At 36.1% G+C, this 20,363-nt stretch overlaps 1 protein-coding gene across 12 annotated transcripts in view; it reads left to right on the top strand.

Moving 5' to 3' along the window:
- LRRC4C (leucine rich repeat containing 4C) overlaps positions 1 to 20,363 on the top strand; it is a 205,942-nt gene that overhangs the window by 83,479 nt on the left and 102,100 nt on the right. The window contains exon 1 of one of the 12 annotated variants that reach the window (XM_037997478.2): positions 13,656 to 13,994. The exons of the other annotated variants lie outside the window; for them this stretch is intronic. The gene's annotated coding sequence lies outside the window, so the exon portion shown is untranslated. Of the gene's footprint in view, positions 1 to 13,655; positions 13,995 to 20,363 lie in introns of those variants that run through there. 12 annotated transcript variants of the gene reach the window in all.

Genomic DNA, 20,363 nt, shown 5'->3' on the forward strand with positions numbered 1-20,363 from the left:
TCTTGCCTTTTCTAAATAACCGCATTTGATCAGTTGATTAAATTTTTGTTAAATATTAATAAATATTAATTTATTAATTAGCTGATCAAACATTTATCAAATGTGCTATATATACTATGCTCTCTTAGGTAGATTGGACACTAAAACAAAATGACTTTTCTTGAGGATTTTGATTTAGCAGAAGTAAGCATTGATGACCTAATGCCAATTAAATAACTGTAAATTTAAATGTGATCTATGCTGTGACTAAGCCATCGCAGTTGCTATACTTATAGACAAACCCCACTCACGTAGGACACAAGATAGGACTTCATAAGGAATTGATTGTTAAGCGGCAATCTAAAAACTGAGTGGGCATTAGCAAGGCAAAGAGAATGAGCATTACAAGTAGATGCAACAGTGTATGTAAAGGTCCTGATTCCAGAGTGGGAGACATTAAAATGAAGGGATTTTAAAAAGTCTAGTGTGGCTAAAGACTGAAAAAAAAAAAAAAAAAAAATCTAGTTGAGGAATCTAGAAAGATAGACAGGAGCTCATCAAACATGGACTTCTAAAGCGTGTAAAATATTCCAGACTTTATCTGATAGAAAATGGCAAGCCAATGGAAAGTTTAAGCTTCTGAGTAATACGACAGATTTTCATGTGAAGAATGACTTGGAAGTAGGAAAAAATTGGGGCAGAGAAAACAGAAAGCGTCTGCAGTAGTCCAGGCAAGATGTGATGAAACCAGTGAGAATCGTGTCTGCATTGGGAGTAAACAGTCTCTGAGAAATGACACTTAAAAATTCTCCTGTGAGAGGAAGTGTCATATGTAGTTCATGAACTTGGAAAATTTTATTTTCACTGTTTTGGCTTTTTAATCTTTTACTTGTTCTTGGCCACATTCTGAAGGACTGCAGTTAATGAATAAGCAACTTCCAAAAGAATGAGAAGAACAAATGTATAGCAATTATAAAAATTAAATGTTATTTCTATAGTACTTTAACCATTACTATTGCATTTGATTAGCAAATTTTTATAACAAGTGATGTTTACCCTCATTGTCCCTAGCAAGTGACTACAGTCCGAGTTATCTCTTAATATATTGGCAATAGGAAATGCTTCATTCATAGGCCTTGATGAATAACAGGAAACTTTATTTGTCTTGTCTTATAGAGATGGGTGAAACCGAGTAGAAGTAATCTTTCGTTTTGTTCTTTGCATTATATGAAGAGAGATATAAAAATGTTGACTTTGACCAGGCACGTTGGCTCACGCCTGTAATCTCAGCACTTTGGGAGGCCAAGGCGGGCGGATCACCTGAGGTCAGGAGTTGGAGACCAGTCTGCCCAATATGGCAAAACCCCATCTGTACTAAAAATACAAAAATAGCCAGGTGTGGTGGTGGGCGCCTGTAATCCCAGCTACTTGGGAGGCTGAGGCAGGAGAATTGCTTGAACCCAGGCAGTGAGCCAAGATCACGCCACTGCACTTCAGCCTAGGTGACAGACTGAGACCCTATCTCAAACAAACAAACAAACAAAGTTGACTCTTCTGTTTGCATTTTTAGCCACTAGTGTCTTGATTAAAAATACAAAACTTTTGTTTACCTATGTAACAAACCTGCACATCTTTCACATGTACCCCAGAACTTAAAATTAAAATTAAAATAAAAAAGTTACAAAACTTTCAGCATTTATATAAGGAAAAAGTTAGCTATATGTATGCATGCAAATATGTGCTATGTGAAATATAAACTGTGTAAATGTTAAATATGTATACATGTATACACACACAGCCCATATAGGGTCTTCAATGTCAATATTTTGATAATTGAATGTTCATTTTAAACATCTATAAAACCTGTTTATATGTCTAATTCTAAAATGTCTGTGTATATCTAAACCACTTCTAAAATAGGTATAAAAATATCTTAGGGTTATTGGGAGAATGAAGTGAGATAATTTAGACAAAGTGATTTAGTACCTGGCACATAATAAGCATGTGAAATATTCCATAATAAGTATGTATTTAATATTTAATAAATATTTAATAATTTTTAAATATGCAGATATAATTAAAATATAGTTTTCATTGTTACATATTGACTATATAATTTATTATAAATGTATATGTTGAAAATTTAATATACTTATGTGTGGATACAAATACACATATATGGACATCTATACACTATATTAGCTATTGATTATTATAATAAAAATAGCTGCACAGTGATATTCAAAATAACATGTCGTCTTACAGCCAGTTTTGGTAAAATTTGTTAGAGTTTGCATTTTATTTTGATGATTTCTGTCCTGAGGAGTCACTGTAAATCTGAATATGAATGCTAGCTGTGAAGTTTATTTATTTGTTGTGTTGTGTTTTAAGAGACAAACTGTCACTCTGTTGTTGCCAAGTTTGGTCTTGAAATTTGGGCTCAAGGGATTCTCTCACCTCAGCCTCCAGAGTTGCTGGGACTACAGGCATATGCCATTATGCCCAGCTATGAAGTTCTGACCCCACATGTACTGATTCATTCCTTATTTGTTATTTAAACAAATATTTATTGGAACTCTATTCTGTGGCAGACCTTGCAAATCTTACAGTCTGATGAGAAATGCACATGAAAGCAAATAATTGCAATAAAATGGCGTGAACAATGTGCAACACAGTGGCCTTTTAAAGTAAGGGGGCATCTGCTGCTTTAAATGGCATATGGTTAATTATTATGGACATATGTGTCTATTGTTAAACTAAATAGGGAAGACTAGAAACTAAATAGAGGAGCATTTCTTTCTAAGCATCTATATTTGATTCATCCTTTTGTCTTTATCTGCCACCTACATGCTGCTGATGACATGCGAATGATTATCAGTAATTGCTATCACTTTCTCTTACCCCAGATTCCTATTTCCATCTGATTTTTGGCAATCTGTAGGTAGATGTTCCATAGATATCTCAAATTCATTCTGCTTAAAATAAATTCATTGTGTTCCTACTTCTCACAAAAATTGTTTCTTCTCCTATATGTCTAATCTCTGTTAAATGTATCATCACCCACAATATCACCCCAACTGAAGTCTGGGAGTTCTGATCAATATTCAGTGCCTGCCTAGAGCCTACTGCTAATTGATCATCAAATCCTCCTCATCTCCTGCCAGTTTTCTTCTCCTCCCTCTTGGGTAAACATGTGCATGGTACACACCCCTTATACCCCAAATTAGTAGGATAAGAAGACAATTTTCAAGTTGCTAGGCAGCAGCAGTTGAAGAGAAAGCTCAGAAAATTAAGTCAGTGACTTGGATATCAAAAGCTATCACTTTGTTGTCTCTTTTTTCTGGAAGTAGAAAATGTTTCTTCTCTTTAACACGAAATAATAAATTTAAATTCTTTTGATCTGTGAACTTCAAAAACAACCTCTTACATATCTCCACATTGAGACATTTGCTGAATGTCCCGGTGCTGCCTTCCCTTCCATCACTGATGTTTTGTACTTCCAAGGGGAGTTTGAGCTATGAATCTCAGCGTCCTTTTCAAATCTCTGACTGCCCAGGATGTGGATGAGAAATTAGTACTGCAGTTTATGTTCACGGAGAAGGATATTATTCACTGAGATTCATCAGAGCGAAGAAATGACGGACATCACAGACATCACGATAATAAAAGATATCACAAATTAGCTCTGATCAGATTCTGAGTCTCTGAGTGTTCTCAAAATTTTCTTCTGGTCCACAGTCTTTAAAGAGCCATTTATTAACTTATAAGTGTAAAGTGCAAAGCTATCTGGAGCATAGCAGGTCTATAGTATGTGGTTCAGCCAGTCCCCCTTGTAGGATATCTTTAAAAACCAAATAAATCAGTGAGCATCTAGGTCCCAAAATCTAGAAAAAATGTTTCTAAGTTCCTAAGGAAAATAACATTGGAAAAAGAAATGGTAGCTTTGTTTTATCCTTTTTTCATTTTTATGTCTTTTGTAAAATAGTTTGATATCCTGAAAAATATGTGGAGTGCTATTAATATTAACCATAAGGGCCGGATGTGGTGGCTCACACCTGTAGTCTCAGCCCTTTGGGAGGCTGAGGTGGGTGGATTATTTGAGGTCAGGAGTACAAGACCAGCCTGGCCAACATGGTAAAACCCCATCTCTACTAAAAATACAAAAATTAGCCAGGCCTGATGGTATGCACCTGTAATCCCAGCTACTCGAGAGGCTGAGGCAGGAGAATTGCTTGAACCCGGGAGGCAGAGGTTGCAGTGAGCTGAGATCATGCCACTGCACTCCAGCCTGGGCAATGGAATAAGACTCTGTCTCAAAAAAAAAAAAAAAAAAAAATTAACCATAGGTGAAAATGAAAAGTTTAAATGACTTTAAAATGTGGGATTTTAAATACTATATGCAGTAGTTACAGAGGAAAAGGCTGTGTAGAGGGGGAGGAATAGATAAAGAAGACAATTATTCCTTGAATAGGTAGAAAAATAGAAGATTAAATTTACTTTGAATATTTCTCAAGTAAATGGATTATTACTTTCTGAGCTCCCAAGTGGCTGTTTTTTCCCTCCCTTTGTAAAAGAATTAAAACTTCTGATGTGCCTTAATATTTCACATCTTGTTTGGTCTGTGCATCCTGATCTGGCATGATAGCCTGACATTGTTTGCAAACGGTGGTGTCATTGCAATATACATATTCATTGGTCCTTAGCTAAAATTAGGTTTGCTGAGTAAATAGATTTTGTGCAGCCAACCTAAACAGATCACTTCCCAGGATGCCAAGGAAAAACACTGTCAGTGAGACTTACTTCATACTTTATCAACATGTTATCATATTTACAAAATGAGAGAAGGAAAAACCGGACCAAACGAAAAGCTGTGATTCACAAACATAAACCTCTGGAGTGCAGACAAGAGTCCTATATTTGAAAAGATGATTTGTGAGCATTCTTCCACAAGCAAGGGATCATTGTTAGTGGATGCTTATAATTCATGGTGGAGCGCTTTAGGAAAATATGCCTGCTGGTCCTTATGCTGCATTTATTCTGCTTTCTGTAAACCAGATGAATGTAGGATTATTTATATAGCATAATAGCTTTCAGCATGGAAATAGATGGAAAGTTTATTACCTGTTTTCTCCCTTCCCTTAGGAGAGATTTTTGTGTGTGTGTGTGTGTGTGTGTTTTTTTTTTTTTTTTTTTTTTTACTTTGAAGTAAGATTCTCATAAAAAGGCTGAACATGACAGTGCATCTTGTGGTTTTCTTGGAATAAAGTCCAAATGGACTGTAGTCCACTCTGCTTTGCCAATTAATCTGGAAGCTAGAGAAACATGGGCAAATATAAGGATAAAAATTCAATAGATTTTGCTTCACTGAAAGAATGCAGTACTTCTCATGTGGAGATTATTCAGTAAATATTACAGGCTTTCTGACCATTGCTTAGTTGAGGGTTACATAACTGTAATTCTCTACTAGCTAATAGAATTCTATTTAGACTAGATGATTGAAGGAGATGAGAAAGCAATGAGCTATGAGATAGATAGGAGGTAACAGAAAGAGAAAAAAGCTTCTGGCTGGAGTGTGGAGACCCTGGAGTCTGAAGGACATGGATTTGAATCTTTCCTTTGATTTTTACTGGATATCATGTCTGTCAGCTTCAGTTTTCTCTTCTGCAAACCAGCAATCATAAACTGTCATGCAGATTGCTCTGTGGTTTATGTGGGTTAACATATGACTCATCATTCTCTTCACCTAGCAGGCATCAGGTCCACTCTGATTGGTAGCTCTTTTTCCTCTTCCGAGCACATCTTTTTAAAAATGTTAAAAACTAACAATCTATGTTAATAAGTAAATCAGATTCCTTCATTTTCAAAGAACCATGTTTAGGAATCTGTAATTTTCTATGGTACTTTTTTCCTTGTACTTTTGTTATCTTTCCTCCTCTTTTTAGCACACATTGTTTCTACAGTTTACATAACCATAAACCTCTGCTCTCAACAAGGAATAATTGAACGCAGGGGAGTCATCATGCATTCAGATGTGACCCTGCATACCCTCCATCAGCCTAAGACTTTTCACCTCTTTCCCTTTCCCTGTGTCTCCCTTTCCCCCCTCCCCTCTCAGAAACAAGCCAACCTATACTTCAGCTCTATGACTTTTTGAACAGGATACATACATAAATATTTGAGGGGGATGAGTGTCAGTGGTAAACTTACTGACCTAATTCTAATTTCACAAACAGGCTGTGTTTAAAGGAAAAGAGAATAGAGATACAGGTAGGCTAAAATCTGTCACCATCATGACCATCATCTTCAAAGGAGCATCACCTACTTACGCAGATTGAGAGAGATAAATATAGGATGTTTTACCTGATGCTGATAATCCATTGGGAGGAGAAGAAGGGGAAGATGTATTTGATTTAATCAATTTTAACACCAACTTAATTTGACAAAGACTCCCATCATAACAATTGCACACCTCTCCATTCTAGTTTCCCCATGCAGTTCATTCTCACGATGTTCTCTGCCTACACTCTTGCAGGGAGAACATTCTTTGTGTGAGTGGCTAGATTCTCAGTGTGCTGTGTTTCAAAGTTAATATCATATTCTGGCACCACATGGGTGAAGATAGAGAAAAACAGCCTTTGAGGTCTCACCTTTCAGGAGGGGAGGATGTGAAATTTAATTAATGAATGATGTAAGATCTTCCAGCATCCTGAGATAAAAGATTCTTTGTAAAATCAGAGAACTGCCAATTCCCAGTCTAAGTGAATACCTGCTGAGCTAACAGGCATTTAAGTAACTTTTGAAATGCAAAATATGCAGCTTGTATATGTACATATGTATATATGTGATATAAACTACATTTTAATCCTGGAAGATAATTTAAACTGTCCCCTCAGGTTACATCTTTAAAAATTGAGGACCAGAAATGGATTTTCTCAGGATCATAGAGCTTATTAGGACCAGATGCCAAAAAAGAACTCAGATTTCTTAGACCCAGTGCTCTGTGCAACATGTAAGATAGCCTCACTATTGATGTTCTATATTTAATCTACAGAATCTAAGAACTGGCCTCAGACCACTTTCAAGCATAAGCAAGGTTAATAATATTATATGAAAGATCACAGATGATTTTTCATCTTATTGGGCATACAAGAAGATATGGGCTTAAAGCCAAATCTGTGCTAGCAAAATATTATTGGCAACAATCCATGCCATTTGCCAAGGCAACAACTGCATTCTGGGATCGAGTGAGGTTTAATGTGATATTGTGGTGGTATTGAGGCATTGTTGAAAATTGGTCATAGGAAGTATACAGAGCCTTTCTGTATAGCAAACTAGAGGAAAGACCCAATAGTGAATTTATTGCCTAATATTGATCTAGCTTATCATTGTTGCTGATATGCTAGGAGACTCGTCTGAGTCATAGTGAAACGAGCTTAAGACTTTGAACCAGATGAGTTGACAGTGAACACCCACGTTGGTATTCTCCTTACTAACTGCATGATTTCTGGCAAATCACTGAACCTCTCTGAGCCTAAATGTACTTTTTTATAAAATTGGAATAATAATTTCTAGATTATGTGATTTTAGGGAGACTTATACAAGATAATTCAGGTAAAGTTGCATTGAATAATGTTTATCACATATCTATATAGTCTATCAGTTAGAAGTGTAGTATTTTGAATCTAAATCTAAAGAAAAATGTCAGTAAGAATTGGGAAATATATTGGGGGTTTGCACTGTAGAAAGCAATCCTCCAGAGATGGAGAAGGAAGTGTTTATACAACCAATTAGAACATCTATATCTTCCACTAATTAGGTAGCTTCTCTCAGATATGATAGTCACACTTCCAGATATTACCATACTTACCTCACATATAGGTGGCAAAAGCCTGTTTGAAAAGGTGAGACCAAAAGAGGACAATGGAACTTAATATGTTGGAAACTTTATTTTTATAGGAAAGGTCCATTTTCCCTAGCTCACCTTGTTAAATGTTTTAGGGTTTTTTTCATTTTTCTTGGTTTAAGAGTCAGCTTAATTAGTTAATCTTGAAGTCTCCAGAGGCCACAACATCCCTGTCTTTCATTTTTCAATTTTTTTAGTGGAGTTCGGGCCAATTCATGACAAAAGTTTTAGCTATTCAAATAGCTCATGTCTGTTTCTCTAGGAATATGCAATTTAGGCTATTGTTTTAGGTGGCTTCAACTGTCTGGAAAATTCATGTTTTTATGCAGGCAGCTTATAGAGATTCATTTCCACAAAAGTTTTTACTGGTCTCTTCATATTTTACATTGCTTTAGTCTTAGTCAGTAACAGTGGTCTATACAGCAGGTTATTGTGGGTTATTGTAGTAACTTTTATTTTAAGAAGAGGGGATTGACTTCTATTTGTTTAACATTGTTTGGGCAAATTTCTATCTGACAGCAGAGAATGGGAAATAAACAAAATGACTTTTCAAAGTATTTCAACTTTATGAAGCTATGAGAGAGTCAAATCAGTTAAAGTAAATAAATGGATATCACAAGTCTTTATTGTGTCGTTGATGACTCCAATTAAGGATAACATTAATTTATTTAGTGCCTATTTTTGTCACATTGTTCTTAGATGTTCTCCACGCAGGCTAAGCATTTTATGTACGTTATCTCTTTAACCACAACAACAAATCTGTAAGGTCAAAAGTATTATTTCAACTTTAGAGATGAATCAATAAATAAAGGCCTTGAAGAAACAGTAGGCTATTTTCTCATATACCTATAGATAGTGAGTAAAAGAACTGAGACTAAGAATATGGTTTATCTTGAGTCTAAAGATCATGATCTTTGGCCTATGTTGCATTTTCTTTGTGTTAAATTGTATTTATCATATTATATTTATTGTGGGCACCACAAGTCTTGAAAAGTGTAAATCGTAGAACGCTGAAAAAGTCATGCAAATAATGAAAGAATTGGATTTGGGGCATATACAGATAGATTAAAGGTTATTAAATAAAGCCCAAGTTGTGGGGAGGGGTTTTAAACACATATGATAAAAGATATAAATGCTAGGTGGAATTGGAATTATATATAAACCAGATCAACATTATATAATAAGGATTTTAATGAATGTGGAGGCTATTGAGTATTTGACAGCCTCTATAGAATAAAAAGCTATTGGATTTTGAAACTCATCCCATGGGAAATATTGGACACTCAATCACTTGAGGAATAAAAGCTAAATTGGATAAAACATATCTCTAATCTCCAAAATGATCTCTCTGTGCAAAATGCACGCACAAACACACATACCATTCAGAGGTACTTTTAAGCTTTACAAACTACATATCTCAGTGCATTTAAATATTAGTCTTAATAAAGAAAACACTTAAAATGAAAAACCTTTTTAAAAATTAATTTGCAGTAGAAACTAAACTATTGAAGGATAAATTGTAGAAACTGAAGATTCTTTACAGTTAGATGGAAAACATGCAAGTCATTTAAAAATAATTAGTTTTGCAAAAATACACATGAATGGAAGGTCTTGGAAAGGAGGCAAAGAATTAATTTCCCCAAAGACACTGCAAATAAAATTGTGGTTGGCACTTTTCATTCTGCAGAAACACCTTTTATTGGTATCTTGTCTGTTCTCTTGGGTGACATTTTAAAATAGTGTGTGCACTAATGATTGTCCAGTCACACAAATGAGAAAGGCAATTTTGAAAGATTCCATTCTGGACAGACACTCTGAGCCCAGCGTTGGTTGGTCTCTTCTTGAGGAGGCCTAAAAATAAATTGCAGAAGGAGTTATTCAGACCTCTGTTAAGTGGGAGTTTCAGGTTCTGCAGTGTCTCTTTATCCTGTCCAGTGCCCCTGGATGCTCATTATTTAGCAATGAAAGTGAGGATCATGACACAGAAAGAGGCCATTCAACTGCCCTGACATGTTTCTTTTTGTCGTTTGCTGTAGGTCCCTGAATCACACTAGCCCTCATGATCTCTTGCTCCACGTTCACTGAAGTTCTAGAGTCCTTTCTCCTACTGATTTTTAAAGGCTTCCCTATGTATTTAATCTCTGGCACCCCAACCACTTCGGGCCTCAGTGGCTTTGCTGATTACATGATAAGAAGTGATGCTATTTTTGCCATGTTAACTAGTATCCACTGGACTCAGGGAAATATATCATTACTTCCCCACTGCAAACATAATAAAGGATGGACCCATTACCCTACCATTCCAAGTTTTTTATATTGTGGATACAGTCTATATTTCCAAACTTTTTTATTTGTAGTATATTTCTTATATTTTCTTTTCTATATTTCTTAACCTTTACTTACATATGCCTTTGCTCCAATGAGACTGCTCACTGTTCCTGAGCTTAGTGCTTGGCCACTTTCCTGCTTTTGCTAAAGTTTTCCCTCTGCCTCTACTGTCTTTCCTATTTCTTGTGTTCTCTCTGTTCTATTCACATTTATCTGACGATCGAAACAATATTAGTACCTCCTAAAAACATCTCTTGATCTTCCCCACTAAATGAGACTCTTTCCCACTCTAAACCTGCATGGTGCTTGCCTGGAGCCTTCCCCGTGGAGTCATCCTCATCCACTTCGAGTACTCATTTTGTCACCTAAAATTTCTATCACAGCAGTTTTAACATAGAAGGTGATGGATAAAGATTTCTTGAATGTACAGGAATTATTTCTTTGAAATCCACTGCTTTATTCAAGTAAACACTGAATTCAGAAGCAATTCAAAATGCCCAAAAGTAGAGAAAATAGATAAATGTGTTATAGCACATCAATGCATGGACTGTGCCGCAGTAATTAAAATTAAGTTTATAAAGAAGTTTTAATGCCTCTGGAACATGATTACGCTAGACAGTAAACTCTTAACATCCACAAGGAATTCTTTCTGTTTCCTTCAGAAGTCTATGAATTTTTAATAATAGCATAGTAATAGTAGCTAACTCTTACTGGATATTTCCAACGTGCCAGGGCATCTTGAGCTGTCCTCTATCTTATTGAATGCAAACAAATACATGGGGCCTCAAAATAGTTCAGTGATTTTCCCAAGAGCAAACACTTTAAGCAAGGCCTTGAAATAAGGTGAGTAAGAGAAAGGATACTGAAATTAGAACTCCTGAGTGTCAGTCATGGGGGCTCCATCACTTGCAAATTACTTGCCCTTACTGGGTAGCTGTTTTTGTAACTATACAATGGAGTTATAACAGTTGTGAGGAGCAAACATGGTAAGTAGGTACAGTACTTAGCACGACACCTGGAAATGAGAAAGGTGAAGGAACAAATAAACTATTTGTATATACAGAATCTAGTATTATACCTGGCTAAATAAGTATCTGTGGACTGAATGAAGAAATGGAAGTGGTATCTGAACCCAAATCTGACTGGCATTCTTCATTGAACTCTCCTGCCTCCCAGTGGCATCTTCACCATTGATGTCAGTTACTGCAAACATAACAACAACAAAACACATTGAGTTCAAAATTATGGGCAATCTGATAGACTGATTCTTCAGTTTAAACTATTCATATTTGTCACTTAGAAAAATACAAATCATTACAAGTCAAGGACATTTAGAATAAAGTAAAAACAGTTGAACATGTGAATGCCAAGGACTATTGTAGTGTTAAGGGGAGAAAACTGAAAGTAAATTAGAGATACATAGGATAATAATTGTAAATTTAAAAAATAGGGTTGAACAGCACTTTGGAGGCTGAGGCGTGTGGATCACCTGAGGTCAGGAGTTCGAGACCAGCCTGGCCAACATGATGAAACCCCGTCTCTACTAATAATCCAAAAATTAGCTGGGCATGGTGGCCGGCAACTATAATCCCAGCTACTCAGGAGGCTGAGGCAGGAGAATCGCTTGAACCCGGGAAGCGGAGGTTGCAGTGAGCTCAGACTGCACCACTGCCCTCTAGCTTGGGTGACAGAGTGAGACTCTGTCTCAAAATAAATAAATAAATAAATAAGGTTGGAAATAGACTGAAAAAAACTTTAAAAATAGACCAAAATATTAAAAGAGATTGTATTAGTATTGTAAAATTATGTCTTTCTCTTTTAAAATAGTTTTTAATATTTTTGTATACTATTTAACATTTTATTAAGTTTCATTCTGTTACAGTAAGAAAAAATATTATTTAAAAAACTCAGGTCTTCAAAAGTTAAAAAATTGAATTTATTAGCTCTGACTCTAGAGCATTTTAAGCTTAGATTCAGTTTGAAAGCTGTTGCTTTGGCCAGCAAGATGGATCTTTAATATATATTACATGATTCTGTACAGTTTTGACAGTGATGAATTCAAACTTCAGAAGCATTCTGCAAGGTCACTCAGAGAAGGCAGTGATCACTCATATTTAGGCAGTCATTCTAATGAATATAGTTAGGAATAAAAATGATTTTTACAAGACAAATGCATATCTATGCTTATAAAACCAAATAGATTGACTGATAGCCATTATCCACTAGTAATCTATCTGTATTTATTATCACATATATATGAAAAGCCTAATCAAATGAAGTGCTCAACTCTAAAACTTTTATGACAGTTAACAATTTTTGGGAGGTGTAGGATTTGACAGACTTTTCTGCCATAAATCTTGACATATTTTAGTTATTATTACTCTGGCACAGGAGATAAATGATTACAGGAAATCATAGTCTCAAAAGGTTTACCATTCATAAGTATTTAGACAATTATAAGCAACAAATAAATAGCCCTGATGAAATACAACTGAGGATGATTTGGCATGTCGAAATTCCCTCTAAGGAGGAGTGATGCAACTGTTTTCTTATTTCTGACATTTATTAAAAATAAACTTTACTGTGTATATTTAACATAGGTTATACATGATGTTATGGGATGCATACAGGTAGTAAAAATGTTACTATAAAGAAGCAAATTAACACATCTATTATCTCACATAGTTACCCATTTTTTGTTTTTATGGCAAAAGTAGCTAAAATCTACTCATTTAGCATGAATACTATATACAGTGCAATTTTGTTACCTTTAGTTCTCATGTTGTAGCTCACATCTCTAGACTTAGTATTCATTCTACATATTTGTAACTTTGTATCCTCTGATCTACATCCGCAGCACCCCCACCCCTGGCCCCCTTCCTTCCCCCTCATGCCCTGCCCCTGACAATCACTGTTTTGTTCTCTATGTCTGCATATTTGGATTTTAAAATCCTACATGTGAGATTGTGCAACATTTTCTGTGTCTGACTTATTTAACTTAGCATAATGTCCTCCAGATTCATCCATGTCATGGCAATTGGCAAGATCTCCGACTTTTTAAAGGGGAATAATGAATGATTATGTTTAAATCCATTTACTTGTTTAACAGGTATTTATTGAATATCTCATATGGGCCAAGAATTGCTCTAAGCATTCGAGATAAAGCAGCAAACAAAATCAACAAAAGCCCTGGCCAATTCTGTACTTAGAACATAGGGTAGACATGGGTGGGTTGGTAGAAGGATATATTAAAGAAAATAAACAAACATACAAAGTGTGTACATGTCAAGGACAGCACTGTCTCCATAGAAATTTCCTCAGTGATACAAATATTCTATAGCTGTGCTGTTCAATATGGTTGCCACTGGCTATAGGTGACCATTGAATACTTGAAATAAACCGAGTGTGACTAAAGGGCCTAATTTTAAGTTTTGTTTTATTTCAACAAATTTAAACTTCAATTTGAATAGCCACATAGGGCTAGTGGCTACCGCATCCGAGGATGCAGATCTAGATAGTTATAAAATCACAGAGCGTATGTGAGGGATGGGCAAGGCATAGAGAAGTGATTGCAATTGTAAATAGAGTGGTCAAAAAATGCATCTTGAAGAGACATTTGGGCAAATATCAAAAAGAGGTGAAAGAGCCAGGCTTGCAGATATTTAGATGATAATTGTTTCTGGCATAGGATTGGGAAGTGCAGAGATCCAGAAGTGGATGCCACCTGGCTTGGAAGAGTCATGGAGACCAGTGTGGATACGACAGAGTGAGTGTGTGGAGAAAGGTAGGAGATGAAACCAGAAAGGCCATTGCCAGGGTGGGGAATCAGGAACTCTACCCTAAGTTTGGATGGATGGATGGATGGATGGATGGATGGATGGATGGATGGATGGATGGTTGGGTAGATGATTGATTGATTGATTGATTGATTGATAGATAGATAGATGATAGATTCTTCATCTCAAGTTCACAATTAGAAACTTACAAGTCTCTTAGTTCCTCTGAAGATCTTTGTTGATGTGGAGGCTGGTTAGAAAACTTTACAGAAACATGTTCTTATTTCAGATTCACTGAGTCTAGAATTTTAAATGTTCTGTGATTCTCTAAGTAGCTCTTGGACTTGCATTTCCCCCATCACACTGAGAAACATTTATGACCATAACCCTTCTTAGGCCTCTCCTTGCCCTAGCAAAGTTACTCTTTTATTTTATTGGGATTGAGCTCATCTTTAAAATTCAATTGTGATGGAAACATGTTATAGGAGAACATTTCCCAATTTTAGTAGGCAGATAATACTGTAAAATTAATGAGAATTATAGGTCATAATGCTAAAGGAGATCTGAATACAAAACATTTTGGAATAAAAAACATTAGTTATATAAAACTGTATAGGATGTTAAGGAAATTTTAAGTATTCAGATCTGTCTTGAATATCATCTCACCGAAACATACCTGTCACATTATAAACCTTCTCAATGTATATTGACAGTTAGCCACCATATAATAGACTTTTATTTGAGAAATTGACTTTTTCTATGATTTCATTTTTAAAACAAATCTGATTGCTTTGCAAAGATATTATAATGCCCCCCCTTTCCAAAGTTTATTTTTAATTAAGAAAATGTTTAAGCAAGGCTATAGTTTTTTTCAATTAAACTTCAATAATTTGGAACTGCCATTTTTCAATTTAGTTTTCAAAATTTGTACTTATTTAGTTAGCTAGCTAGGTCATTTCTAAATAGTCCTTACTAACAGATGGAAAAAGATGAGAAAAGGCACTATTAATTGGGTACCTAATATGTGCTGAGGCCTAAAGACAGTCATATTATCTGTCATTTATTGCGTGACACTGAATAAATTTACTGAGTGAACAATACAATGATGAAGAATGACTGTTAATATTATTCTTTTATACATATATACTATGCATTGTAAATGCATTTATCTCATTTAATTTGTATACCAGATTGGCAAGTTCATGAGTAATACTTTCATGATAAAGAAATTAAGGAGATGCAGAAATTTACATAAATATACACAAAAGTAGTACATGATAGAATCAGGACTCAATCCAGAGCCTTTTGACTATAAAAATCTGTATCTTTTTTATTACAGTCTTTGTCTGTAATAAAAATTTGCTAATACCTGAAAAATAATATGTTGCATCTCGGCTTTGCTATTTACTAGCTGTATTTACTACTTCTTACTAAAGTTTATTAATCTTGCTAGACTTCAGTTTCCTTAGCTACAAAATTGTATTATATGAGATAATTCACGTAAAACACACAATGCTTAGAACAGAGTAAGCTCTCTATACATATTAACGCTTATTAATTATTTTATTTAAAGGTCTGCATATGTACATAGATAATTTAAAAATTTGCTAATCCCATGTAGCTTAATAAAATCGATTTTCTAAGCCTCATGCTCCTTCACCCTTTCCAACCACATCACTCTTAAATTTTAGTCTTTGCTAATTTATAGATTATGTGCAACCAGATACCATTATTAATGAGCTTAAAGGAAAATTAATTAGCTGCCTAATGACTTCCTTCCTCAGAACTGAAAATGATCCTGGATTTCCTCAGATGCTCTGTGATTGCTGCTCTCTGCCTGTAATCAGTGTTTTCAAAAAGATTGACTTGGCATTTAGCTGTCCATCCCTCAACTCCCCAACCCGCTAAAGAACTTGCAGTCTTCCATGACTCTGATGACCTGTTAGCAAACTGTGTTACTTTGTGGTGCAGAATATTGTCAGGCATGTTGATTATGCCATTTGTTTTCACCTTTACTTTTTATTGCATAACTGGCGAAATTCACAGGACAATTTTATACTTGTTCTTGCAGTTTCTGGGAATCCCCTGGATCTTTTTCTTGCAGTTCTGTGTTCTTTCTGGGCTATTCTTCCTCCCCTGTCTCCCATCTTCCACTTATTAATCTCATTTTAGAAGAGAACTAGCTTGTTCTTATCAAATGATTCATTTGGTCTCATGAAAATATTGTCTTCCATCTGGAAGAAATAGTCCAGTAGGACAAAAAAATAAAAACTCTCTATTGAGATGGGGGATTATGATGGCTAATGGAATAACTGGATTCTATTCATCCCCTACCACAAATGAAATGATCAGATCAGTCTTGGTTATGTACAAGTATTAGTAGCAAATATGAACGTCACAGTACAGCTGGGATTCCAGTCCCTACAGCTTTAGCAGTTACATATTAAAATTTAAAAATGAAAGAAATGCAAGAGGAAAGGGAAGGAGATGAAGACTACATTTTTAAACTTACATAAAAACTTTACCCCAAGTAGTGAGTGATGAGAGTAACACTCCAAGATAATGTATCTAAAAAATTAAGATTTGAATAGTTATTTTTTTAACATGGGGAATTTCCCTTCTTATTTTTCTTATTTGCTCCATTTGCTCTGGTAGTGAAGTTAGGAATCTAACTTTGCACTTTGCCTTTGCTACTGATTCACAAAAAATACAGATTAATCTCATTACCAGCGTTGAACAAAGAAGGCCATGTTTCTCAGCTCACAGATCTTTTCCCTCTTAGTATTCTTGAATGCTCTGCAAATTTCCCTCTCCGCTCTTTGGCCTTTGGGCTTGCCAAAGAGTGTCCATTCTTTGAGCTTGCTCTCTCCTTAGGCTTTTTGCCTTCTTAGCGGTTCTTAATTCTCTTCTTTGTTTCTTTCTTGAGCCAGTCCTGAGCTTGGTCCTCTCCCAGACTGCCTTTGTGTTTGCACTCTATGTGGAAATTTCCATGGACCTGCTCATATTTATGCAGTCAAGACCAGGGGCATGTCTTTTATTTCTTTCTTGGACCCAGCAGGGGTTTCCTGCCTGTTTTTGTATGTCAGTTTCTGAGTTAATTGGGCTAATCAATCTAGCGAATTTTCCTGAAGTTGTCCAACACCAAGGGTTATCTGAACAACAGTTATTGCAGCTAATCAGTGGAACCCCTAAGGGTAGAATTTAGTTTTTACTGGGCATGATTTAAGAGGCTGTTCACCCTCTGAAAATTATTTCTGCCATTCTACAATTTATTGGACTTCTGAAAAATATACTTTAAAATGGTAAAATTGTGGATGTGAAAATGCTTAGTAGAGAAAGATGGATATTCAGGCAAGCGTAGAGGTTACAGAGTGGAGAGCACCGAACAGTGTTTAGGAAACTTTGCACTTTGCCTTTGCTACTGATTAGCTCAGTACCTCTCAGCAGTTCCTTGAACTTCATCTTTCTCATCTGTAAAGTGGAAATAATATTATGTCGTGATTATAATGTGGAGAATTTTAATTAGAGATAGATTGTGAAAGTATTTTTTCAAAAATCGTACTCAAAGTTGGGACGCTGGTAGTGGACACAGAATAGAAAGAAGAGCAGGAAGAATAGTAATACCATTCGTTGTAGTACTGCTGGAGGGTAACAATGGAAGCATTTTGCACCCAGTGGCAGGTTTGTGTCATTGATGAATGTCAATTATGCAGTCAGGAGTAAGGACTTCCAGGTCCCTTCGCACAGGCTGTGCACGGTACAACTCCAGGGAGTACCAGCAGCACCTCTAATGTAAAATGTGAGCTCACTAGCTCTTTAATGATTCCTCTATTTATTTTTCAGACATTTTTTGGACACAATGACTAGGCATGACTTCGTGGGGGGGTGGGGAAAAAAGACAAGGAAAACCTTTGGAGTGAATTAGTCTGCCTGGTTTACCATAACAAAATACCACAGACGTGGTGGCTTAAACAACAAAACTTTATTTTTTTAGAGTTCTGGAGGCTGGAAGTCTGAGATCAGGATGCCAGCACAGGGGGTTCTGGCGAGAGCTGTCTTCCTGGCTTGCACACATCCATCTTCTGGTTGCATGCTTATGCAGTAGGGAGAGAGTGAGCTCTCTGGTATCTTATTTTTATAAGGACACTAATCCTTTTCCTTCTCTGATGACCTCATTTAATCTTCATTACTTCTTATCTCTAAATACAGTCACTTTTGGGCTTTGGGCTCCAACAAATGAATTAGGAAGTACTTTGAGGTAGGCAGGCCTATGCAAATCTACCCCAAAGTCAAAGGAAATTGAGAGGCTAAAGAAAGGGCTCACAAATCCAGTTTCTTAAAAATAAACATTTAATAGGGACTTAGGAACAGAATGTGTCTAAGGTAGGGACAAGACAAGACGGTCTCGCAAGAATGGATCCCAGGTGTATAATCCCCCAAACCCAGGAATTATATACAAAGGCACATGTGCTTCAGAGGGAATGTGTAAGAATTTGCCATAAGGACAAGTTTTACATAAGTACATGCTCTTATATAAGGAACAGTAGATAAACTGGAAATTTCAAAGGCCTTCCCAGAACTGGGCTTAATCAGAAGCTAACATGGCAGATAAGCATCAAAGATGGAGTTGCTCCAGCCTCCACAGGGGGAGAGGGGACACAATGTAGTCCACGGCATGGAGTAAGACAGATCTGAATTTAACTTTTGTTTACTAACAATGGGATTAAATTATCTTATTGCCATTTTCTAGCTGTGTGAGGTTGAGCAAGTACTCAAACTCTCTTTGCGCTCCTTTTTTTCTCATTTTCAACTTGGGATCATACTATCTACCACATTGTAGTAAGGATTACCAGTTATGTAACATATATGATAGAAAATAGATGCTTAATCAATACAGCAATCAGTAGGAAGAAAGGAAACTCATTCGTAATGTATTTAATGCTCCAACCTCATTCTGTCACTTGAGATTAAATATGCCTATGTCACTTGAGATGAAATCTGTCTGAGCTCTCTGAGTAGGGAGATTATTGGATTATCTACCATACGTAGATATATCTATATCTACTATGTACATGTATAGTAGATATCATAGCTACCATTCTGATTTTATGACAGAAGACGGATCTTGGGAATCAGGGTGGCCATATAATGTTTCTTTGTTTTGTCTACTAGGAAGGGGAGACCACAATAATTTGGAGGAATTCCATTAAGATCATTCAGCTACTCAATAGCAGCACCATGAATCTTGGCCTCTTGACTCCAATCTGCTGTTTTTTAAATGATTCCTGTAGTTCCCAACATTTTGTCCAGCATGACACATTCAACTGATAATGGTCACACAACCTATCCCTACAGGTGCTGTCAATGCTCAGTGCCGTCATGTTAGCCAAATGCGATTCCTTTTGCCCTTACACAAAGAAGACCAAAATCCAAGTGAAAGAGAAAAAATATTAATAGGCATAACTGAATATCTTCTACTGGTAAGATTGTGGACATTATTTCCAAACTTTGTTGCTCTAATAGTACTACAATAACTTACTTGAGACACTCCAAAATATTGGCCCAGCTGCATTTTGTGACATGGGTCAAGAATTGTGACTCTAAGTTGAGTTTTGCTCCTAAGTCATGGTCCTTTTGTTGAAAGGGCAGGACAAGAAAGCACTTCCAGGTGGTGCTGGCATTATGGTTCCGAGATATTTGGCCTATACCTTGATGTTTAATTCCCATTCTTGGTAGCCTGGGAATCATTTTCTAGTTTCCTTTATTTGGTGGTATTTCCAACTCAGCCATTTCACTAGCACTTCTTGGTGATTGCTCCCCAAGTTACTGCTGCTTCCCAGCTGTTTGCCAGTGGTAACAAAGAACGACAGCTAAGCACACAGAGTCTGGAACTACCCTGCTTGGATCCCAATCTTGACGTCAGTATTGACTAAGTACGTGACCTTGAACAAGTTATTTAGCATCCTTGCACCTCTGTTTTCTCTTCTGAAAAATGAAGTATGAACCTCATGTGTCTGCTCTGTTGTTTATATAATTTAATATAGGTAAAGAGCTTATTAGAATGGCACACGTAATGGATGCTGTTAGAAATATTGGATATATTATTCTTTTTTCACTGGGAACAAAGGCCCAATCTAACTCTTTGTACATATTGGAAGAGATACAACATGTCATTTATAATTCCTGGTTGCTTCAGAAATTTGTTAATATTCCTATAGTCCTTTTTTTTTTTTTTAATTTGCTTGTGTTTGTCTTGCCTTGGCCCTTGTAAAAGTTGTGTGTTTTTACATACTACTAAAACTAGTTTCTATTCTGAGGATGTAATCACCCCAGGTGCTTTGCTCCTAAATCCCCAACAAGCATTGAGTTTGTTTTTC

Source organism: Chlorocebus sabaeus, chromosome 1 (genome assembly GCF_047675955.1).
Source record: "Chlorocebus sabaeus isolate Y175 chromosome 1, mChlSab1.0.hap1, whole genome shotgun sequence".
NCBI lineage: Eukaryota > Metazoa > Chordata > Mammalia > Primates > Cercopithecidae > Chlorocebus > Chlorocebus sabaeus.